We start from the raw sequence: 20,976 nt of genomic DNA on the forward strand, positions 1-20,976 counted from the left end.
GGGCCAATAGGACCCAGTCTCAGCTCAGGGGGAGGGGTGACCTCGGGCCTCACTCGGCCTACCGCCCTTCTCCCCAGGGGGTTACCTTGTGTTCTTCGGCACTCCGGGGCCCTTGCAAAGTGTCCGCTTGGGGGGAAAGGAGCTTCGGCCCTGTGCGCCACGGGGGCAGTTCTGGAGCCCCGGTGCTGGGGCAAAGCTGGACCAGCGTTTGGGCGGCAAGTGGAGGGGGCTCTCAGGCTCAGCGGCCCCCTCCGTAGTGAAGTGCAGCTCTCTTTGGCCGCCGGGCGGTGTCAGCGTGGCCCGCGGTGACGGCCAATGAGGGAGCAGTGTGGGCCGGGCCGCAGGACCAATCGCGGCACAGGGAGACGGGGGCGCAGCCAATGACGAGGCCGAACGCCCTTGTCACGTGATGGAGGCAGCGACTTGGCTTCAGGCCTAACGAGGCCTGACTGGACTACGCGGCGGCCTTCCTCAGGCTCCGGGGGCCACCGCGGGACCTCCTCTTAGTCGGGTGGGGCCCGGCCACATTGCGGCGGCCCTCTTCTGGTACGGGGGGCCACCGAGGGGTATCACAGCGCTTCCTTGGGCTGCGGCGGTGATTTAGTGCACTGAGCGACAGCGCCTGAGGGGCAGTCTTGGCTGGGCAGAAGGAGGGGGCCACTGGCGCCTTCAGGCCCGGCGCAACAGCGGCAGACAGCGACAGGCTATCGCAGTGCTCGGGGACAGCAGGTGACCGCTTGGGGGCAAATGCAGTGCCTCGCTGACAAGATGATTCCTGAGGGGGCGAAGCGCTTTAGAATACCAGTGCCTCACAGGGGGCTTCAGCGCTAGAGTCTCGAGGGCACAGTTAGCTCAAGGCAGGCAGGATGGGAGCAAATTGTAGCGCTTGGCCCACAGTTCAGTCAGGGGGAGACAGGTAGGCCCAGTTGTAGGCAGGGGATGCGCAGGGCAGCACAGTCCAGTACCTGGTCCCAGGAAGCAGGTTTCTTGGAGCTTGGATGATTCTGCGCCCTTAGTTGCTTGTTTCTTGAAGTGGAAGGGGGGGGGGGGTGATTAGTTGAAGGCTTGAAGAATTTCTCCTCAGTCACTGCAGATGGGCCCTGGGGTTCCCTCCCACTGGGCCAGATCAGGGGGATAGCTTTGGACACCTCGCCCAGCTTAAGAGGCAGCACCTTAAACCTGTCACTCCCAGTAGCATAGGTTCCTCACTAGGCCCTCCCGCCTAAAACTCCTGCGTGGGTTCCCCAGGTCAGTGATGCCCTCCCTTGCTTATATATGCCCAGGTCAGTTGACCACTCTCTAAGGCGGGAAAAGTCAGGTCCGCCTTTCCTCTGGAAGGTTCCAGGAGCTTCCCCACTCTAACTATGGACAGGGGCTGGGTGGCTAGTGTTGCAACATTGTATGGGGACCCCGCCTGCTCCTGGCAACTAGGGTGCTACACTAAAAAGACCACGCTGCAGTAGCAGGGCCCAGTGGCAGCCAAGTTGGAAGTAGAGAGCACCTGCACTGTGGTAAATTTAAATTACCTATACTTAATTTATGCGGTAAAGTTCAATAAGAATAACTCAGTCAAAAAGAAGAGGCAAAATCCATGATATTTGAGGTTTATAAAGGGGTTTTATTCCTTAAAAAGGAATTGGTATTGGTTCGAACCAAGGTAGCATACCATTCCGTCACCATGCAGGTTCGGGAAGGGACTGACAGACAATACTTTATTGACAGTTAATCGTATATATTGTCAATGCATTACAGTAAAAACAGATGCAGTAGGCGTAACAGCTGAGAGGAGAGATAAGAGTACACATACGTATTGAAAAGGCGTTACAATAGGCGTGCATGAAGGCGTGTACTAGAAACGTCATTAAGGAGATGTCACAAGTGGGTGGATCCATAAGAGAATCCTGCAGTGTCAGCAGAAATACATGGCAGAGATGCGCGCGCAGGCAGCATGACGTGTGATTGACGTGTAACTGGAGGGTGAAGGGGACTTGACATTTAGCCCTACATGAGGAGACAGAAGTCTGGGATGTCAGATCAACCTAATCCCAAATCGTATCTAATATCTCGTGTTTAAGGAACTATATTATCTGGAAGGAAAGGTCTCTCGGGCAGAGGCTATTCTATACTAACTGTGAGTGCGTGTATAAGCGTCTACGTGTCTGCATGAGATGCGAGGGGGCATGGGCCTACCATGGTAACAGGAGCTATGAATTACTTGCACGGAGACAGTGAGGCCGGGCCCTTTGCTCTGCAGCTGAAAGGATGTTTACTTGAACTACTAGACAGGAATGTATTTTTTCGAGGAGCGGAGCAGATAACTTGAAGGCTGAATACAGTCTTGGCAGGCAACAGGCCGAGCCAAGCACCGTTAGCCGTGCAGGGAGTAAGACAAAGGTCACGGACACAGATGCAGGCCCCGGCTGAAACATTCAGAGGCAGAAGTCAGGAAAAGGCTTGATGGCAGAATTCAGGGCCTACTTCGCCAGAGCTGGAAAACGTGTAAAGTACACCACATAAAGACGTTGGCAAGGCATACTTAGGAACGGAATATTCGACCCATTCATGGTGGATCTGAAAGGGGACATGTTAACGTTGGACGCAAATGTATTTGCGTCTTCATAGCTGGAAGTGGAGGGAACATACATGTACTTGTAGCACGTACACGGAGTCGTTGGGGTCTAAGATAGGGGACACAATTGATCATAAAAATTCATATTTCCTCATTCCCTCCTTGTCCCCTACGGACCCTTCATGATATATCGATCCTCATGAATCGATCAATCTGTTCACGTAACATCATTTGCTCTTCTTTCTTCTTATGGCGTTTTGAATGAGAACTTGAATGTGGAATACATGATGTGGCACACAGGCCGCAAATCGCTGGCCCACATTGCAGACATAGGCAGCAACTGAATACTACGAGAAGGGCAATGCCTAGGAAGGATAGGACCTTCCACCCCCAGGCGGTCAACGTGGTCCAGAACCAACCGGACCAAGTCCAGGTGCCTGGATTCTGGTGTATCAAACTTGCAATCTTATGAAGACGGGTTATAGCTTTGTATAGTGATGGCGCGTTTTCTGGAATGAAAACACAGCAGCTTGACCCGATGACCTTACAGGCTCCGCCCCTATCGGCCAGGATGACGTCAAGGACGAGACGATTTTGAAGAACAACAACCCGCATCACAGACTGTTACTCTGTTAAGTTGCCTAGGGCAGAAGTAGTCTCATTCACTACTGCTTCGAGGGTTCTAGTTAATTTGCGTATCAGTTTACTATTAAAGACAGCACCTAAGTAGGGAAAGAAACCTTTATTGAAGTCTGTGTATTGCTCCCATGCCGTTTCAGTGTAATCGACAATCGGGAGATCTCTTCGGAGTCTATGGTTTACTAGATTAGTATTTCTATGATAATCAGGAGGGGCTAGGAAAACAGGTGGCAGAAGGAACGCAATGTAACAGGTACCATCCCAATCTAGAGGTAAGCGTATATATGCGGTATGACCACAAATGAAGTAGGAATGACGAGTAGCTCTGAATGTAGACTTGCCTTGATCACTGAATTCGACCACAGTAGTACATTTACTATGACCTAAGTGTACTGAACCATTTTTTCTAACACATAATTCACCTGTGACTGGTAATACTGACATAGCAGGCAAAACTGGTGCAGCTTCGGATTCAACATTCAAAATCATGAGGTTAATGGTAAAGTTACCTAATCCATATACTTCATTTTCTAGATCAGTTCCTGCCCTTGTGGGAAGTCCCTCCTTGTTAGGGTAGCAGGCTTTAAGCAAAACTAAGTTCAGGTTTCCCCAAACCCAATTTCCTTCATAAACTATAGTATCAGAATCTAAAGAATTAATCAGTCTAAACCATGCACCACATGAGCCATTGTGTGTGAACGGGTACGGAAAGAGGGGCAGAACTCCCTTGTATTTCTGGAAGTGAGGGAGTCGGCCACATATCCAACAATTTGTAGCGTTGTTGGTCAGATGGGAGTGATGTAACATACTAATGAATGTGTTGTTGCGCAGCGCAAGTCTGTAATACAATTCATGCGGAGGTAATTCGCTAAACGAATGTTCGGCAGTAACGTTGAAAGCAGAATGTGCACGCTTGAAAATAGGGTAATAGATATGCAGTAATATACTTGCAGCAATAATCAGAAGACTTAGAAAAAACATAATCATTAATGTCACTATACAGTGACTACGAAGTGATTTACAATATGCACGTTTCTTGAGCTGTCTCTGTCTATCTCTCTCTCTATCTCGGTCTAGGGGATACATGTCAGAAACTAATTTAACCGATTCACCTAGGGGAGGACTTAAACAATTAAACTGTCTGACTTGCTAGACCGTAGTTTCAATCTATATTCTTGAGATGCAGTTTTCTCAACCAGGGGGAGTTTTGAGTCAGTCTGTGGAGGAGGGCAGGGCTGAGAGTTCAAGTCAGAAGGAAGTCCATGAAACTTTTTAATGTGGCTCGAGTGCAGCCACCCTTTCCTGCCCTCAATCTTCACGGCAGTCCTCGTCGTCAGAAGAACCAATTTCGGGGTTTGCCAGCGGGGTTCCAGCGGACTTCTCCGGTCGAAATTACGTACAAAAACAAAATCCCCAGGGACCACTTCATGTGGCTTCACCTCGGTGTTGTCGGGAAAGGCTGCAGCTACCTGTGAACGACAAGATTGTAGTGCAGACATCAAGGAAGCAAGGTAATCTGTCAGCATAATACAGTCAACATCTGTTATTTTACGAGGTATGGGCATCCCCCACATATTTGGTGGCCTACCGAAGACCACCTCATACTGGGATAGCCCTGTTCGAGAATGCGCAATCATTCTCATGTAGAAGAGCGCAACTGGCAAAGCTACTATCCAGTCAACGCCTTTCTCTCTACAGATTTTTGAAAGTCGGATTTTCAGAGTCTGATTATGGCGCTCCACGAGACCTGCTGCCTCGGGATGCCGGACACAATGGAATTTCCATTGATAGCCTAACAGGAGTGTAATGTGTTTCACAAGCTCGGATGAGAATGGCTGACCGTTATCTGAGTACACGATACGAGGCAAACCATACCGTGGGAAGAATTCACGAACCAGCTGCTTGGCAGTGGTCGGAGCAGTGTAATCTGGGACTGGATATGCTTCTGTCCATCGGGAAAGTGCACATACGACTACGAGGACATATTTGAATCCTCGACAACGTTCCATCTGGATATAATCCATCTGGAGGACTTCAAAAGGGTGATCAGGAGGCTGAAATCCACCTTGCTCTACGGGAATGCTTTTACCTGGATTGAACTGACAACAAATCATGCAAGTACGCACTTTCTGTTTGGCTGCTGCTCGTAAGTTTTTATTGAACCATATGTGTTGAATACTGTCTAGCATGGCTTTTTCTCCTAGGTGTGCTGGACTATGTATCGTGTTAATGATGACTTGAACCATAGAGTCGGGGAGAAACCATGTAGATTTTCCCTTCGTCATCCATCCCTGATCTGTTTGGATCCCTCCTAGTTCAGTCCATTTCTTGATTTCATCTGGTGTAGCATGTGTCTGTATGTCAATTACATCATGTGCGGGATCCCTGACTGTCATGCAATGTGTCGATGTCGGAACTATTGTCTTTGTCACGTCAGTTACATGAGTTTGATTCTGAGCAGTTTGCTTAGCTGTTCGATCTGCCAGGTCGTTACCCTGGGAGATGATATCGGTGACTTTTGTATGTGCTTTACACTTCATGATAGATATTTCAGTAGGCAGATGTATTGCATCTAACAGAGCTTGAATGAGGGGACCGTGTTGAATGTTGGCACCGTGAGAAGTTAAGTAACCTCTCTCTCGCCAGAGGACTCCGAAGTCGTGAACGACTCCGAATGCAAAACGTGAATCTGTGTATATGTTAACTTTCTTATTTTTGGCTTGAATGCAGGCTTGTGTCAGAGCGATGAGCTCTGCTGCTTGAGCTGACAGGGTGTCGATACAATTGGTTTCAATAACTTCGGTGTCTGTCGGGACTGCGTAGGCGGCCACTAATTCACCTGTACTTGTTCTCATACATGAACCATCCACATAAAGTGTCAGGTCTGGATCTGGTAATAGGACGTCTGTCAAGTCTTGTCTGGGTTTCGTCGTAATAGTAATGACTTCAATACAATCATGTGCCAATGGGTCTACGCCACTTAATGGCAAAAGTGTGGCAGGATTTAATGTACTACAGCGTCTGATTTCTATGTGTGGCTGGAACAATGTCAATTCATAACCTGTCAGTCTTGCTATAGTCAAGTGTTGGGTCTGTGTACGGTTTAAAAGAACTTCCACGGAATGTGGAACTTGCACTGTCAATTGATGTCCTAACACTATGGAATCGCTTTGCCTGATTGCTAAAGCTGTCGCTGCAACTGATTTCAAGCACGCAGGCAGAGCCTGGGCTACTGGATCTAATGTGCTAGAAAAGTAAGCACATGGTTTGTGTGAACCTGCTTGTTCCTGAGTGAGTACTGACAAGGCAGTACCTTCGCGTTCTGTGACAAAAAGTGTAAAAGGCTTACTGTAACATGGTGTTGCTAAAACAGGTGCTTGACATAAGGCTTTCTTTAAGTCTTCAAAAGCTTGTGTATGAGTCGATGTCGCTGCCTCCTGGGTTGTCAACTGAATGAGTGGTTTTGCTAGAAATGCATATTGGGGAATCCATTGTCTGCAGTACGAAGTGAGGCCTATAAAGGCCCGCACCTCTTTTTGTGTCTTGGGAGGTGACATGTTTACAATTAACTGGATGCGATCAGGTGTGAGCTGTCTCCCCCCTTTGGACAGCAAGTGACCAAGGTACACAACTTGCTGAACACAGAATTGCAGCTTCGAAGGGGATACCTTGTGCCCCTTGTCGGCCAGAAAATTTAAAACCGTCAGTGATGCTTTTTCACATTCGGGCTCGCTTCGGACGGTGATCAGCAGATCATCGACATACTGAAGTAGGGCGGTGTTAACAGGCATGTGGATACTGTCAAGTTGTCTTTTCAGTGCTTGGCTATAGATGCTGGGGCTTTCTGTGAATCCTTGAGGTGCGCGTGCAAATTTGAAACTTCGTCCATTTAAACAGAATCCGAACAAGTATTGGCTTTCCGGATCGATTGGGACGCTAAAGAAGGCGTTCTTGAGGTCAATTACAGTAAAGAACGTTGCTTCTGAATCAATAGCTGTCAGTAATGAAGAGATATCTGGAACCACGGGATACTGTGGTACAATGCATTTATTCAATTCGCGCAGATCAATAACTAATCGGTAAACTGGTGGTGCATTTGGGTCAGTACGTTTAAGAACTGGAATGATAGGAGAATTACATACATTGGAGTCGGTCTCTACGACCACTCCTTGTGCAATGAGCTCGTCAATGATTTTCAGTAAAGCCACTACAGCATCTGGGGGTAACTTGTATTGCCGAATTTGTGGTAATACCACTCCTGCTTTGAGTGTGACTCGATATGGTGTGATGTGCATACAACCTACATCAGTGGGGCCTTGTGCCCACAAATGTGCAGGGACATTCTGTAATCGGTGATCCATGTCTCTCAATACATAGTGACCTTTAAAATCTCGCAAGAATAATCGTACTCCTTCCGGAGAACAGCATATTATAGCTCCTAGAGCTTTCAGTGTCTTTATACCTAGCAAGTTTTCTGGGCATGATTTTGTAAGCAATAAATCTGTAGTCCGTGTCAGAGGACCAACTGCAAGAGGAAGAGGTTGTGATACTTCGTTAATAATAGGCTTTCCTGAAAATCCAAGGGAAACATTCTGTGAGCCTGAGAGGGGTGCCCCTGGAACCTCATCGTGACTAATCGTTGTTCTGCTTGCCCCTGTATCAATTAAAAACTTTCTGTCTTTCCCTAATACTTGACTGTGTACATAAGGACCCTCTTGATCTACAGGAACCTCAATAAGAGGCAAGCCAACCTCCCTCTCTAGGCTGTTTCATGTGTATCGCTGGTAATCGGGGTAGTCATTTTGTGCATACTGGTACATCTGTTGTGTCGTGTTTTGTGTTGCGGCAATAGGCTGTAGCTGTGGTACTGCTACGGTCTGTTGTGAAGCTGGCATAGGCGGTATATGCTGTATATTCTGGGGTACTTGTTGTTGGGCTTGATCTTGTCTAGGTGGACGTGGTCTCTCCTTGGTCTTACCCGTGGAGATATTGTGTTTCAGAACTGCACAATCGTTTATATAATGACCTGGCTGTTTACAATAGTTACATACCCCTTTAACAGGAGCCGTTGAATTACTGGGCTGGGTCGCACCCTTTTTGTGACCGTCAGCTGGAACTGACTGAGCAACTAACATTTTCATTTTCGTGTCTTTCATACGTCTTTGTTCGTGTTCTTGTTCCTCTCTAATTCTATTCTGGTGGTACTGTAACATTTTATTTTTATTTATTTATTTATTGAAGTTTTGTATAGCGCTGGCTGGACCCGAGGGTATCAGAGCGCTTCACAGCAAACAGAGAGATGCAACCAGGGCAATAAGCATAGAAAACAAGAATCAGAAACGATAGGAGGGAAATATAGCCTGTACACCAACAGAACAACAACAATAATAACGCAGTAAGAGACGGAGTTCGGGGGCAAATCAGTTAGTTCTGAGTTCCGCAAAGGCTATCAGATTTCTGTTGTTGGGAGATGGGCTTCTCGCTAAGCACCGGAGCGTTCAAGGAAGAGGGCTTTGAGTAGCGTTTTGAATTGTGGGAAGGAGGCGGTCGTTCTGATATGTGGGGGGATGGAGTTCCAAATCCTGGGAGCGTTTCCCGCAAAAGATTTGTTTGAGGTCTTGCGTTTCTGTGATTTCAGCGAGATGAGCAGGAGTGTGTTGGAGCTTCTGAGGTTCCTGGATTGTCCAGCCCTTTTGAGTTTAGAGGCCAGGTATTCTGGTTTGCCTGTATGCAAGGATTTATGTGTGAGGCAAGCTGTGCGGAAGTTGGCTCGTTGGTCAATCGGGAGCCATTTCAGTTCTTTGAGTGCCGGTGAGATGTGGTCAAATTTCTTTGTTCCTGTGATCATTCTTGCGGCAGCGTTGAGGGTGGAGTTGAGGGGTCCCAGGTGTGACTTGGCTGTTCCAGTCAGTACAGCAATGCCATAGTCAATTCTTGAGAGCACAAGTGCCTGGGTGGCATGTTTCAGATCTTTGGGGGGGAGGAAGGGTTTAATTTTGTAGAGAAGTTTCAAGTTCAAGAACGCGCTTTTGGCGGTATTGGAGATGTGCTTCTTCATGTCCAGTTTGGGGTCGAGAGTGATTCCTAGTGATTTTGCTGAGTCCGTTGGAGTAAGAGAGACATTGAGGGCATTTAAGGCTTTGAGCCATTCCACTATTTGTGGGTTTTCATCTTTGTTCGAAATTAGGAGGACTTCTGTTTTCTCTTCGTTCAGTTTGAGGTGGTTGGCTGAGAGCCAGTGTTGAACCTCCATGAGTGTAGCATTAAGTCTGTGAATGTCAGCGATCGAAGTGGTTTCCAAGTAGAGTTGAGTGTCATCCGCGTATAGGTGGAAGGGGATGTTAGAGTTCCTTAGGAGAGAGGTGAGGGGTTCCATGTAGATGTTGAAAAGTTGCGGGGAGAGTACTGATCCTTGGGGAACACCTCTGTTGATGGGGAGGGGGTCTGACTCGAAATTATTGATCTTTATTCTTTGAGAGCGGTTGTTAAGAAAGGAGCGAACCATTTTAGGACTGTGTTTTCGATGCCCGCTCTTTCTCGGAGGACATTAAGTAGGAGGGAGTGATCAACTGTGTCAAACGCAGCCGAGAGGTCAAGGAGGATGAGGAGGCTACATTGGTTGGAGTCAAGTGACATGTGCAAGTCATCAAGGACATTTAGGATAGCGGTTTCTGTGCTGCAGCCCTTTCTGAACCCGGATTGGAGAGGATCCAGTAGGTTAGAGTTCTCTAAGTGTTGGTTTAATTGTGAAAGCACACATCTTTCCAGAATTTTGGCTAGGAACGGAAGATTCGAGACCGGTCTGAAGTTGTTCATGTCTGTGAGATCGAGGCCGGGTTTTTTGAGCAGAGGAGTGACTTGTCCTAGTTTAAGGCAGTCAGGGATGAGGCCCTCGCTTAAGGAGCTATTGATGATCTTGCCCCAGATTGGGGCTAGGGTGAGCTTCAAGTCCTTGGTCAGTCTCGAGGGAAGTAGATCGAGAGAGTGAGAGGAGGGTTTCGCTGCGTCAATAAGATTGCTTATCATTTCAACCTCGACCGGGTGGAAAGAAGACCAGCGGAAAGGTGAGGTTACTGGGGGGTTGTGGATGATTGCAGTGCTCTGGATGAAGGAGCGATCGATTTTGGCGATTTTTTCATTGAAGAAGCTTGCGAAGTTGTCGCATTGGGTTTTGGAGGCAGCTAAGTTGGCTGCCTTGGGAATGGAGGTTTGGTTTCTAATGATGTCGAAGAGTTCCTTGGGGCGGTTTCTCGCATTGTCTAATGCAGAACTGAAGAAGGAAGCCTTCTTACTTTTGATGTGAGTATGGTAGATTTTGCGGGCTGCCTTGAGTTGGTCCCGATGCATGGCGGAGGGGTTGTTTCTCCAAGTTCTTTCCACGGATCTAAGGTGTCTTCTTTCCTCATTAATGTCAGTAGAGAACCATGCACTGGAGGGGATGCTTCTGGATTTTTTTAGTTTCAGAGGTGCCAGCTGATCTAGGACGAGCTCTAGATTGGAATGGTAGAGCGAGGTGAGTTCCGAGGTAGAGAGGGGCTCCGACGTGTTCGGGAGGAGAGTGCTGAGTCCTTCCTCAAGCTTGTCTCGGGGAACTCTGGAGGTGTTCCTGACCCATTTGGGGGGGGGCTTGAGTGGGTGGGAGTGAGACAGCCGGCTGGATGATATGAAATACAATTATGTGGTGGTCTGACCAGTCCACCGGGATGATGTGGTCAATCGAGACTGCAGTTTTGTTCGCAATGATGGCATCCAGGGTCGCTCCTCTGTAGTGTGTTTCTTCTGAACAATGTTGGACCAAGTCGTTGTCTTGTAGAAGGGTGTTGAGAGATTGAATCAGCGGGTTTTTGTGGTCGTTCCATCTAAGGTTGAAGGGGTATTAGCTTGCCAAGTGCTCTCGACTTTTAGTACTCTGTTCTTAACCTGGGGCAGTGAATTCTCGACTAATTTTGTTACAAAAAGATGTGGATATGATTCGCTACTTGCTTTCAGGCCGCTGTTAATACCAAAACATTTTTCAAATCGGGAATAAAAATCGCTAGTGTCCTCATCGGGTTTCTGTTTACAGGCTGAGATTGCACCCCAGTCTTCCTTTTTCGTACTTAATAAACGTGGCAATACTTGTACTAACAATCCTGGTAACGCTTTAACTTTGTCTCCAAGCCCTAGGCCTGGAATTCGGGTATTTTCTTCATTTTCTAATGCAGCCCAATCAATCTTTGCATTTCCCACTTCCCATTCTTTTTCTTTGAGTTTCTCGTAAATACCAGCAGGCAGTAGTACTTTCAATATTTTCATAAGGTCAGGATAAGTGTAATCACCCATGAGTAACATGTCTTTTATTTCACGATGAAAACCTGCTGGATCTTTGTCATGGCTGGGCACTCATTTTTTCATTTCCAATAATTCTATTTTAGTTATGGGCGTGTACACAAACACGCGTCTGAGCTTATTATCATCATTCTTAACTGGGTGCACTTCTCGTAACGGATTCTGTCTGTCTATGTAATACATTTTTCTTTCCATGGAGTGTGCTGAATCAGGCTGTGGACACAGGAAGGCACTATATCTGTGCCGATGTTCTAGAATTACTTTAATTAGATCGGTACCTAGACCTCTCCATTTATTCATGAGTAGTTCTGCTAATATATCAGGCAGGGGACCTAGATCGGAGTGTTGGCTTCTATACAATATGAGTAGGTGTTGTATCATGTACATACCAGCTAAACGCTGTTCGCTTGGTGGCATATTCAAAAATGTGTGTGCTAACGCATCATCACTATATTTCTCAGGATTGTCAGCCCATTGTACTGCTGACCTAGCTAATTCTTGTTCGTCCATAGAATCGAGTACATGGTACCCCATTCGTTCTCGAAGTCTGTTGTCAGTGGCTTGGAATAAGTGTTCAGGCGTTCTCGGATTAGACATGGCTTCCTGAAAAATTCTTTCACTTTCTGGACGTACTGGACACATTGAATTATTATAGGATCTTCCTTTACCTACATAAGCTATCATTTCTCTAACTGGTAATTGTGCTTGTCCTGCTGTCTCTTCTGGTGCGTCCTCCTCCCCCGAGGATTCAAGTTTGTCTGAATCTATTTCTGGTGCTGGCTGTCTTCTTTCATGTATCTTTATTACTGCATTTCTGATCCTTCGGTACATATTTTCTATACAAGCCTGTTTATCATGATTCCCGTCTGCTATATTCTGACCCCATCTATGAAGTGCTTTTATTTCTTCCGGGTTTGCACCCGGACTATCCACTTCTCTTATTAGGCAGTTTATAAAAAACCATAATATCTTGCCTTGAGTATCAACTTTTTGGTAAGCCATGGCCTCGCCAATACTTTCAGGGCCTACCCCTGTTTGAACAAAATGATATATTCTATCTAGATGATCAACCATTCCAGGTAGTGTCAATAAAAAGTTTGTAACTCGTCGCAATCGTACTGATGCGAGCATCATTCTGTCATCATTCTTTTTACCGGGTACTGGATCATATCTACAATCTGCAAGACGTTCTTTATATATGTCAAAATCGGCTGCTTGAGGTGTACGTTGTTGTGCTAGATCCCTATAAGTCCATCGATGTGTTGGTGGTGGGGTTTGGAAACCTATCGCCCCTCCTGACGCGCCTCCTGAGGCGCCGGATCCGAAGGGATTCGTTGGGTGTAAAGTAGGAGGAATAGGTGCAGGAAGAGGTGGAAGGACAGCCGGAAGGGTTGGAACGGGAGGAGGAGTAGCTTGTCGCGGAGGTGGGGGTTGACTATCTCGGGGTCGAGCGCCGCCAGTAGGGGGTGTGCGCGGCGGTGCGGTATTAACATATTCGGGGGCTGCATCGTCTAGATAGGAAGAAAGGAAAATATCCTTTGCGGTTTTATGATGCATTTTAGTCGGGAGCATTGGAGGTGGCAGATCTTTTGGTACTTCCGGAGTGGCCTTAGGTAAACCCTCGGCCAGAAGAGGATACATACCATTCATAAGGGTGTTTCGTTGTCTATCTACTTGTTCTATTTTTACTCGGATACCTTCCTCAACTAATACGTTTTCTCGGGCCTTGTCTGAATCCTCTCTACTTTTCTCTTCTTTTCTGTGTGCTTTTTCTGTACGCCTATGCGATTCTTTACGCCATAATTCAATGGCATCTTTCTGTGACTGTCTGGCTTTCTTTTTCCATAATGCTTCTTCTACTCTCATGATGCAATCTGCATCCCATGTCCCAGCAGCGGGCCATCTCTGATTCTCTGCTAGATCCTTGGTGTAGTCCACCCATAAATCGAGATATAAAACGGCATCTAGGCCATGTTTGTGGTACATAAAGTACCCTGGAGTGTCCCTAGGTGGAATGGGAACGGCTTCCTCGAGTATCCCTTTTCTAGTTTTTATCTGTCTTAATTTGGAGAATAACGGCATCTTAAAACTCAGGCTACTTGATCCTTACTTAGATATTAACACAATTAACACAATAATCACAATAACGAAAATCGAACAATCACTCATACCACGACATTTTGAAAACACATTAAAACATTTTAAAACGAACAACAATGATTAGAATAAAACTAGCTAACTGCATGATACTGGATGTACTGCTAAACAGTACAGATACACCGCTAAAACAGTGCAGACTGGATGTACTGCTAAACAGTACAGATACACTGCTAAACAGTGCAGACCAGGTCTGTGTACCCAAACCCGTCTTGACCGGCACAAATTAATGCGCACGTCTAGATGCGTCCCCAGCAATGGTACTCACCGGGAAGCACGGAACGGAAGGCCTCGGAAACTGGACTGGACTGGACCGGACTGGACTCGACTCGTGACGCAGATACTTCGGAACTTCGAAACCTGGTGGGCCTCTGTATACCTCGGATCTTGCTCTCTCAGCTAGGCTCTGGTCGGGATCCTCCGCACTCCTCACCGCCTCGTCTGGGTGTTGATCGCAGCCTCAGTCACCTCCGTTGGCCTGAGGGAGATACAGGAAATCCTGCGGGTACGCGTAGTTGTCCGTCCGGCTGTGGCAGGGGGCTAGGCCTGCAACGCACCTCCGGCGCGTGGGGTGGGGGAGGGGTCCCTATTCGGGCGTCAATTATGTGGTAAATTTAAATTACCTATACTTAATTTATGCGGTAAAGTTCAATAAGAATAACTCAGTCAAAAAGAAGAGGCAAAATCCGTGATATTTGAGGTTTATAAAGGGGTTTTATTCCTTAAAAAGGAATTGGTATTGGTTCGAACCAAGGTAGCATACCATTCCGTCACCACGCAGGTTCGGGAAGGGACTGACAGACAATACTTTATTGACAGTTAATCGTATATATAGTCAATGCATTACAGTAAAAACGGATGCAGTAGGCGTAACAGCTGAGAGGAGAGATAAGAGTACACATACGTAATGAAAAGGCGTTACAATAGGCGTGCATGAAGGCGTGTACTAGAAACGTCATTAAGGAGATGTCACAAGTGGGTGGATCCATAAGAGAATCCTGCAGTGTCAGCAGAAATACATGGCAGAGATGCGCGCGCGGGCAGCATGACGTGTGATTGACGTGTAACTGGAGGGTGAAGGGGACTTGACATTTAGCCCTACATGAGGAGACAGAAGTCTGGGATGTCAGATCAACCTAATCCCAAATCGTATCTAATATCTTGTGTTTAAGGAACTATATTATCTGGAAGGAAAGGTCTCTCGGGCAGAGGCTATTCTATACTAACTGTGAGTGCGTGTATAAGCGTCTACGTGTCTGCATGAGATGCGAGGGGGCATGGGCCTACCATGGTAACAGGAGCTATGAATTACTTGCACGGAGACAGTGAGGCCGGGCCCTTTGCTCTGCAGCTGAAAGGATGTTTACTTGAACTACTAGACAGGAATGTATTTTTCGAGGAGCGGAGCAGATAACTTGAAGGCTGAATACAGTCTTGGCAGGCAACAGGCCGAGCCAAGCACCGTTAGCCGTGCAGGGAGTAAGACAAAGGTCACGGATACAGATGCAGGCCCCGGCTGAAACATTCAGAGGCAGAAGGCAGGAAAAGGCTCGATGGCAGAATTCAGGGCCTACTTCGCCAGAGCTGGAAAACGTGTAAAGTACACCACATAAAGACGTTGGCAAGGCATACTTAGGAACGGAATATTCGACCCATTCATGGTGGATCTGAAAGAGGACATGTTAACGTTGGACGCAAATGTATTTGCGTCTTCATAGCTGGAAGTGGAGGGAACATACATGTACTTGTAGCACGTACACGGAGTCGTTGGGGTCTAAGATAGGGGACACAATTGATCATAAAAATTCATATTTCCTCAGCACCCTAACACAGATTAGCTATGAAAAGGTGCCCGAAGACCTAAGGGCTAACAAAAAGACGGTGGGAAAAATGAGGCAAGGGCAACAAAATCACGGGGAAAGACCACCCTAAGGCTGACAGGTCTAACACGCGTCCCCCCCAGCTGAAAGTGGGGAGAGCTACCCAACCTCTAGGGAGTTCTCGTCACTAAGGCGGAAAAACCGGGAGAGACCGTTAGCTCCGGGCCGATGTTCCACCCTAAAGTCCATCCCCTGTAGGGAAATGGACCACCTTAGCAACTTTGGGTTTTCGCCTCTCATCTGCAAGAGCCAGCGAAGGGGACGGTGGTCGGTTTGAATCAGGAAGTGAGAGCCAAAAAGGTATGGACTCAACTTCTTCAAAGCCCAGACCACAGCGAAGGCTTCTCGCTCGATGGTACTCCATCGCCGTTCCCGAGGGAGAAGTCTCCTGGAGATGAAGGCCACAGGTTGGTCTTGGCCATCATCATTGAGTTGCGATAGCACGGCACCTACGCCATGCTCTGAGGCATCTGTCTGCACGATGAATTCTTTTTGGAAGTCCGGAGTGGCCAGCACCAAAGCGGGACACATCGCACGCTTCAGTGTTTCAAATTCCTCCAGGCAAGCAGCCGTCCAGATGACCTGTCATGGCTGCTTTTTGGACGTCAACTCGGTCAAGGGGGCCACGATGGTGTCATATCCCTTGACGATCTGCGCTAATAGCCAGTGAGGCCAAGGAAAGCTCGGACCTCAGTCTGAGTTTTGGGCGGCTCCCAGACCATGATGGTCTCAATTTTGGCCTGGAGGGGTTGCACCTTACCTCCGCCCACCAAGTGTCCCAGGTACACGACAGAGCACTGTCCAATCTGGCACTTGCTAGCTTTGATAGTCAAGCCGGCACGTTGTAACGCCCGCAGCACCTCCTGGAGATTTTGCAGATGGTCCTCCCAGGTGGTACTGAAGACAGCTATGTTATCCAGGTAAGCTGCTGAGAAGGACTCCAGGCCAGATAATACCTGGTTCACCAACCGTTGGAAAGTGGACGGAGCATTCTTGAGCCCGAAGGGCATCACTCGAAATTGGAAGTGACCCTCGGGGGTGGAGAGCGCTGTCTTCTCCTTCGCTCCATCGGCCATGGCAATCTGCCAGTACCCCGATGTCGAGTCGATGGTGCTGAGGTACTTGGCTGCTCCCAGCCGGTCAATCAGCTCGTCTGCCCGTGGTATCGGGTGAGCATCTGTCTTGGTGACAGAATTCAACCCCCGATAATCCACACAGAACTGAAGTTCTGGTGTGGTGCCCGGTGGAGCTGCTTTCGGCACCAACACAACCGGACTAGCCCACTGGCTGCTGGAGGGTTCGATCACACCCAGCTCCAGCATCTTGATCACCTCACCCTGGATGCTGTTCCTCACTTTCTCGGACAGCCGGTAAGACTTGTTTTTCACTGGTGGACTGTCCCCTGTGTCCACATCATGGGTACACAGATGTGTGATTCCTGGCGTGAGGGAGAACAATGAGGCTTGCTGCGCCAATACCTGGCGGCAGTCCCTCTTTTGTTCTGGGGTCAAGGATAGGGAAAGGACAACTCCCTCCACTGAACCATCCTTCTCCTGAGCCGCTAGAAGGTCAGGAAGAGGCTCACTTTTCTCCTCCTCGCTCCCATCCGTTACCATGAAGAGAGCAAGCTCTGATCGCTCATGATGAGGCTTCAGGCGGTTGACGTGGAGCACCCGGTGTGGTTGTCGGGGGGTCTTCAAGTCCACGACGTAGGTGGTCTGGCATCGATGCTCCACAATCTCGTATGGACCAGTCCACCGATCCTGGAGGGCACTAAGCGCCCCAGGCTCCATGACCCACACCTTCTTTCCAGCGTCCAACTCCACTGTCCGAGCGTTGTGGTCATACCACTCCTTCATGACGGCTTGGCTAGTCTCCAGATTGTCTGAGGCTTCCTTCCACAGCTTGGCCATCTGGCTGCGGAATGCCAGCATGTAGATGACAACATCACGGGGAAGCTTCTTCGAAGTCTTCTCCCAACCCTCCTTGACCAGGCTGAGGGGTCCCCTAATGGGTTGGCCATAGAGCAATTCAAAGGGGCTGAACCCGACTCCCTTCTGGGGTACCTCGTGGAACGAGAACAGCAAGCAAGGGAGGAGGATGTCCCATTTCCACCTCAGGTCTTCTGACAGACTCTGGATCATCCCCTTCAAGGTCTTGTTGAAGCGCTCTACGAGCCCGTTAGTCTGGGGGTGGTAAGGAGTGGAGAACCGATAGGTCACTCCGCATTCCTTCCACATGGCCTGCATGTAGGCCGACATGAAATTTGTGCCCCTGTCCAACACCACGACCTTGGGGAATTCCACTCGGGTAAATATCCCCATCAGTGCCCGCGCCACCACAGGTGCAGTAACGGTCCTCAGAGGGATGGCCTCCGGGTACCGAGTGGCGTGGTCCATTAACACCAGATTGAACCGATGTCCCGCAGAGGTCGGAGGGTCCAACGGCCCAACGATGTCAATACCGACCCGCTCAAAAGGGGTCCCGACCACTGGGAGAGGTTCCAATGGGGCCTTCAATTTGGTCCCAGACTTGCCACTGGCCTGGCAAGTCTTGCAGGTCTTGCAATAGGTGTCAGAGGCAACTCTCATCCTAGGCCAATAAAAATGTGGGACTAGCCTCGCAAAGGTCTTGACCTGGCCCAAGTGTCCGGCTAGAGGTATCTCATGCGCCAGTTCCATCAAAAAGGCCCGGTAACACTGGGGGACCACTAAGGCCCTCGAGGACCCATGCACTGTAACCCTTGGTTCACTGTACAGGAGGCCATCCTCCCAATACACGTGATAGTTGCCGGTCTCCTTGTTTATCGCTTGGGCTTCGGCCTGTCGCCGCATGCCTTCAAGCGTGGGGCACTCCTTCTGTGCCCAACAGAATTCCTCCCGGGTAGGACCTCCTTCCACATGCCACTTGGCAAGGGTCGGCAAGTCCCCCACGGGAACGACATCCACCTCCATGGACTCCGGGGTTACCTCCGCGGGCTCCCCATCCATCACACGGGGTGTATCCTCCACAACACTCTCCTCTGGACCGACAGTGGGTTGGGCCGTTGTTTCAGGCTCCAACCCGGGTTGAGCTTCTTACCGAGCAGCTGTGGTGACTACGCAAGTCCACCCTGGTAATCCCAGCATCTCAGTGTGGGCCTTAAACTTCACTTCCTTCCAGGCGGTATGTTCGAGGTCATTACCGAGCAGACAGTCCACAGGTAAGGCAGGGCTGATCGCAACTCTCAACGGGCCTGACACTCCTCCCCATTCAAAGGGAACTTGAGCCACGGGATAGTAGCTCATTCTGCCGTCAGCCAACACGGCCGGATGATACACATCAGGAACAACCTGCTCAGGGGACACCTGCCGCCTCACTACAGTGGTCATACTGGCTCCTGTGTCCCTCAGAGCGTCCACCTCCTCCCCATTGACCTTCACCCTCTGCTGGTACTTAGCAGTATTCGATGGTAAGGACGTCACTGGGACCATCTCTCTATAACCAAGTGAAACCAGGGTCAGGCCTGTCCACTCCCCTTCCCTATCTAGGGGCAGCTCCAACCCAAGCGCTACGCTAGCCACCCCGGGACTCTTGCCACCAGTGGGGGCTGGGGATCGTTTGCGACACTGGGGATCTCCCTTGTAGTGTCCGACCTCTCCGCACTCATAGCACCGGACCACTTTTGGCTGCTGACTCTTGTCAGGGTAAGTGGGTTTTGGGGAACGGTTCTGGGGTGGGGTACCTACTCCTTTCCCAAACTGTCTAGTTTGGGGGCCTCGTGAGAACTCCGTTCTTTTATCTCCACCCTCTTTCTTCTGAGGGGCGCCCTGACCGCCTTTCGGGCCATCTCCCCCGGGGCCCTTGTGTGACACCCGGGTGCTGACCCAAATTTCCGCCTCCTCCGCGAGCTCACGGGAATCAGTAAGCTTGGGGTCCACCAAATGCTGGCGCAACTCCTGAAAACACTTATCCAAGAGGTGCTCTCTCAAAAAAAGGTTATACAGACCCTCAAAATCACGCACCTCGCTGCCACGCACCCAACCATCCAGAGCCTTTCGGGCATATTAAAAAACATCCACCCAATTCTGCGTGGACAGCTTATGGCTGCCACGAAACCTCTGGCGATACCTTTCAGGGGTGAGGCCAAAATGTTTGATAAGTGCCTCCTTCATGGGGGAATACCTAAACTGGTCTGCCTTCTTCAATTACAAGAGTGAGTCCCTGACATCAGGAGGTATATACCGGTACAAATCACCTCCCCAGTGTTTCTCAGGCACCCCATGGGCAGTCAAGGCCACTTCATACGCCTCCAACCACCTGGCAATGTCATCCCCCTTGGTGTAGCTCGCTATCACCTCCTTGGGTAACCAGAATCTGGGCTCCTGATGAGCTCCTGGTACGCTGCCACCATTAGGACTTCCTGGCGCACTCAACTGCAATGCTTGCAGCTCCATTTCCTTGAGCTGCAGCTCGTGCGCCAGCTTCCTTTCCTCCAATGCTAATTTCTCTCTCTCCAAATCAAACTGCTTATCTTCCCTTTCTCTCTCTAAAGCCAGATTCTTATCTTCCCTTTCTTTCTCCCTCTCGTGCTCTAACTTGGCAAGCTCCCACTTCAATCGTCTCTCCTCCCTCCTGTCCTCGTACTCCTGCGGTGACACACTCTCCCTAGATACACTGCTTCCTGACCCGGAACGTCTTCCTGGCAATATATTGTCTGACATGTCAATGTTGAGCAGGCCTGGGTCTTCCTGAGTGTAGGAAGGTGGATATCTGACTATGGTTACCCCCAAACTTTTTGCCTGGTGTTTAGCTGGTTTTTGACTTAGTTGGCCTGGGATCCTGCTATTCAGGGCCCCAGGCTGATTGCTCTCTCCTTAAAATGGACTCCATGTACCTTAGGTGCATAACACAATTGGAATTGGTTCACCTTATAGGCCCCTGTAACAGTGTACCATAGGTACCCAGGGCAGAGGTGTAGCCAAGGCCTGCCAGGGGCTGCAGCATGTATTGTGCCACCCCTGGCCTGGCCTCCATATTTGACACAACTGGCTGATCACTCAGCTGGGGTAAGTTGGTGTAATCACCTCTTACTTAGGTACAGTATGTCTGTGCCTAACCCTAAACTGGACACATATGTTCCTATCAGCCACTCCTATGGAAGGCCTCATCAATCCTGGAGGCAGAGTGCTTGGAAATATGTGAGATGGTGCTCTAGCATGTGCTGAGCCTGTCTGCAGCTGTCGGGAACAACTCCCTAAGCCGTTCCGGGATATTGCCATACCATATACTCTTAAGTGCATTATAATCCTCGCGGTTAAATGCTATCTTTGGTTTGGCTTTATCAAAACATGTCGAGTAAGGTGTCATACGAATTGGAATACTATCCCCTCGCCAATTCTGGCGACGGGGATAGCATTCCAC

This window comes from Lissotriton vulgaris, chromosome 1_1 (assembly GCF_964263255.1).
Source record: "Lissotriton vulgaris chromosome 1_1, aLisVul1.2, whole genome shotgun sequence".
Classification (NCBI taxonomy): domain Eukaryota; kingdom Metazoa; phylum Chordata; class Amphibia; order Caudata; family Salamandridae; genus Lissotriton; species Lissotriton vulgaris.